At 46.4% G+C, this 4,579-nt stretch overlaps 1 long non-coding RNA gene across 1 annotated transcript; it reads right to left on the bottom strand.

Moving 5' to 3' along the window:
* Nucleotides 1-2,259: 2,259 nt before the first annotated feature.
* On the bottom strand, nt 2,260-4,327 carry LOC310690879. The gene is made up of 2 exons (XR_014518244.1): nt 4,254-4,327; nt 2,260-4,201 (listed from the first exon to the last, which is right to left on the bottom strand). It is a non-coding gene; the product is annotated as an uncharacterized lncRNA (long non-coding RNA).
* Between the last annotated feature and the right edge of the window lie 252 nt (nt 4,328-4,579).

Below are 4,579 nucleotides of genomic sequence, written 5' to 3'. Positions count from 1 at the left end.
TTTTGTTGACCTGTCTGGCATTTTTGGGCTGGGGGTGGGCTTTGGGGGGCTGGGGTTGAAGGTGCAGCAGACTCTTGAGACTTAGCGAGCCGAGAAAACAAACCAACCCCGGTGTTTCCCTGTCAAATTGTCCTTGTGGGAGAACACTGCTTTTGCAAGCAGGGCCTGAGCCCAAGGTATACCCAGCTGTATCAAGCAGTTGTGTTGGGGATGTGAGGCCAAAGGCAGAGGGGAGCAGAGGGAGGGGTTGGGGAGGGCAGCGAATGATGAGCTGAGCTGCGGCTTCCTGCTCCATAAGGAAGGCTGGGATGGAGGAGCAATCAGCTTGTTCAAACAATGGGAAATCGCCATGGCATTTTAAGGGGTGTTGGCTGGGCCTGGCCAGCTGGGCCAGAACGCTGTTGCCTTCCTTCTGATGAAAATGGGATGCGGATAGCATTGTGAAGCTTTTCCCCCCACTGCAAGTGCTGTTAGCTGTCTGTCTCTGCCTTTTCCCTCCCGCCGCTATTAACACAGGAGCTCCAAGCTGCTGTGGTTTATTTCCTTATATCAGGTGGAAGTAAGATGCAAAGCTGGGCACCTGAAGCCAGTTTCGGAGCTGCCCATCTCAACCTGTCTCTCCGAAGATGACCTGCTGGATAAGTCAGACTTGGCCAAAGGAAATGCCTCCTTGAATCTTCTTAACATGTGAAGCACCTTAACCCCAGGCCCCGCTGTGCGAGTGGGAAGGAGAGAACAAAAGTCTGGAGTGAGCTTTCCATGGTTTCCCATCCAAGGAAGATGGATATTCTCATCTTCTAGCCCTAGTGGGAAACTTGCTAAATACAGAGAAATATTGTGTGTTGTCTTAATGGTTCACCCCACAACAGCAAGGAGTGGGATTTTTTTTAAAAAAAAATTATCATAGCAAACCAGCTCACAGCTGTTCAGAAGTGATTTTGACATCCGAAAGGTGCATTTTCTGTGTGGGTTTGATAAATCCTCTTTCCATGTCCAGCTAAAGGTACTTGACATAATTTCTTGGTGATTTTTTTTTTAAAGCTGTGATACCTTAATTTATTATTATTATTATTATTATGTTGTAAAGCTTGCTCCATATTCTGTGAAAAAAGAGTTTTACCTAGGCTCCAGCCTCCACTTCCGGAAGTCTACACACTACACACTGGATATAGCAAACTGTGAGGCTTATAGTCATTGAGACTTTGGAATATTCTTAAGAAGAACTAGAGGATGGCTAGTAGATTGTCTTCTAAAAGCTGAACCATGAAAAGATCCCCTCTGTTAAAAACAAAAACCCAGGGGCTTTTAAGGAAAGCGGACCTCTCTTCTTTCCATTCATACTTGGTGCGTTTCGAGGTGGGCTCCAAAATTTAGTTCCTCGCAACTTCTTGTGCAGGAGCTCCCAAAACAAACACGCGCCCTTGGATCTCGTTCTCCTGCTTTGCTCTTCAACTGGCTCTTGACTGACTGCCTGGGCATCCATATTTGCTCTGTCCCAAAAGAAGGCTCTCTGTCGCCCATCTTTGCACGATTGCGAACTAAGGGAACTGAAGATGCATTGAGCGGTGGAACTGGTGCCCTTCCCTGGAGGTCTGTCGTCTTGCAACACAGTTCTTACAGCAGCCAAGACAACTTTGTGTAGACATGAGCCAATGAAGGAGTTGGGTGTGCCCTGCGATAGGAGATGGGAAAGCTATAGGTTCCTGGAACTCTTCCCCTTGACTTGTTCCTGATAACACTGGGGAGAGGTGAGAAGAAGGACCTCGCCCTCTGCTGCAATACATGGGGCCATGTTGCTTTTGGAGCTGTGCCATTATTTGTGGCAGCAAATAATGCAATCCTGGGGGAAAAGAAGGCTTGCTGACGTGCAACTACTGAACACTTTCCATGCCAGGAATGATCATAAATGAACCAGATCACCCTCCTGCGTGTGCATTTGGATATAGAATGATGCACTGGAAAGACAATCCATTTTGTTCTAATGTGCTTGGAGAGTTTGTGTTGTGTGTGTTGCTGCAAAGGAGGACTTAAAAAGGGTGCTGGAATTAAGTTTCAACTACCAAAAGGAGATTGAAGATTCTGCTCCTATCTGCAAAAGAATGCCATCGCTGCCTCTCGAGTGAATAGTGCAAAGGCCTGGGACTGCATTGTAGGCTGTCTCAAGTTTTCGTGGTTTCCCAGCTCATCGTATCTGCTCTCCTCAATTGAAATGGCACACTTCCTGATCTTTGGTGGACTTGGAGAGTTTTTTCCTCTCTCTCTCTCTCTCTCTCTCTCTCTCTCTCCTCGCACCCCCCTGCCTTGTTTCCCACCACCCCCTTGAAAAATATTTGGTTCAAGGAAGAAGAAGAGACCAAAAGGTCTCACAAACCTGCCGCCTCCAACGGTGCTGGGTGGAAACGTTTCTTAAAATCCTGTTCAAACACGCACAAACCGTAACCCAGTGCCGGAAGCCTGGTATCTCCTCGGAGCCTCTCGCCATTTGTGGAACTTGGAACACCTCTAGAACTCTGTTGACTGACTGCTAAAAGTAGCAAAGGCCAATCACGTGTAAATAACTTGCAGGGAGTCCTGTGGCTTCCCTTGGCCGCTGTTGCGTCCATCTCAGTCCACTGCTGTAATGGATTTCCTGTGAAAGGAACCTCTCTTTTTTTTAAATCTCTCTTCCCCTCCTCCACCCATTTGGTTTAAATTCTTCCCTTGTTGGGGCTGCTTTTGATGAGTTTTCTATTTTTGGGAAATGTGTGAGTCGTCGTGGGTGAGTGTCGGGCAGCGAGAATTAAATTCTGCACTGTAGCTTTCTGTCGTCTGTGCTCCTGACTGAATGGTTGCTGTGGTGTGTTTCTGACGGAGCGTCTCATTTTTCCATCCTTTTGTAATAGCAGAAGGGGTATGCGTGGGATGAAAAAACTGTTACACTCTGGAACAAACTGGAGTGTGCTTTTGGCTTTGCTCTCTGTCTTAGAATCATTTGCCCTTTTTTAAAAAAAAATATTTATTTTTATTTATTTGTTGTGTTCAGGTTGGATCTGGGAGTTTCTTGGTGTATCGCCTCCGTGTGAGGCAGCCTTTGGACAACCTGGTGCCAGCCACATGTTTGAGACTACAACTCCCATCAGCGACAGCTGGGGCTGATGGGACTTGTAGTCCAGGGTGTCTGGAGGGGGGGGACCAGGTCAGTGCAGGCTGCTATAAGGTCTACATTATATTCCTTACTTAAGTTAATTTACAGCTTCTTCCTCCCAGCATATGGAACTAGGAAGTACACTGTGGGTACTTTTCTCACCCTTCTGGTCAGTGATGCCTCTTGATAAAATTTAGAATTTGGAGTGTGGCGGGGGGGGGGCAGGCTTATCAATCTGTGCTTACTTTGGCTGTGTGGAAGAACAATATGCCCATAGGTTTTTGATGTTCGTCATGAGAGCCAGTGTGGTGTAGTGGTTAAGAGCGGTAGACTCGTAATCTGGTGAACCGGGTTCGCTTCCCCGCTCCTCCACATGCAGCTGCGGGTGACCTTGGGCCAGTCACACTTCTCTGAAGTCTCTCAGCCTCACTCACCTCACAGAGTGTTTGTTGTGGGGGAGGAAGGGAAAGGAGAATGTTAGCCGCTTTGAGACTCCTTCGGGTAGTGATAAAGCGGGATATCAAATCCAAACTACTACTACTTCTTCTGGGTGAGGGAACCTTAAACAGAGGACTACATTCCTTTCTGGGCAACCCTGTGAGGGCCACATCCCAGCGGGGGGCCAGAGACAAAATGTCAATTTTAGCTTTGTGAACTAGGCTGGTTTTCTACACATACTCAAGCTCCCCCTCTCTACCCACTATTCAGACAAACAAGAGGCATCAAGAGCACACAATCCAGTCCAATGCTTGGGCTGTGAAGCCAGTCTAGTGAGAGGCTGTAGACTTGGGAGTCTGGAGGGCAAGGTGGAGAGGGCAAGGTTCATCCATCCCTGGTATGTCCTCAGTACATTCGTACCTTGGATCTCAAACGCCTTGGCTCCTGAACGCTGCAAATCTGGAAATGAGTGTTCCGGATTTCAAATGGTTTTTGGAAGCCAAACGTCCAGCACCGCTTTCTGATTGGCTGCAGGAGCTTCCTGCAGCCAATCGGAAGCCGCGCCTTGGTTTCATAATGTTTTGGAAGTCAAACAGGACTGTACATCCAAAATGCAATGGATTCAAAATGTTACCCACTCTTACTGTCTCCCCTGCTTTTTCTTTATTACTTTCTACTGTTGCATAAGCACTGTTCTGGCCCACAAAGAAACCAAGTCTAGATGCCTTCAATAATAATAATAATAATAATAATAATAATAATAATAATAATAACAAAGAAACCAAGTCTAGATGCCTTCAATAATAATAATAATAATAATAATAATAATAATAATAATAATGATGATGATGATGATGATGCTTTGGTTCTTCAAGTTTTAGGGTTTCACAGATTTCTGCATTGTGGAAATATGCACGTGTGACCACCTTCGCCCTGGGTCAGTGGTGCAAGTTTTCCCTTCTGCATTCAGATGAACATAGAAAGTCCAAGGCTGGTTAGATAAAAGTCTTTTGGTCC

Source organism: Podarcis liolepis, assembly GCF_965112155.1.
Source record: "Podarcis liolepis genome assembly, chromosome: 13".
Classification (NCBI taxonomy): Eukaryota; Metazoa; Chordata; class Lepidosauria; order Squamata; family Lacertidae; genus Podarcis; species Podarcis liolepis.
The sequence above is the reverse complement of the archived record's forward strand: the minus strand, read 5'-3'. Positions and strand labels throughout refer to the sequence as shown.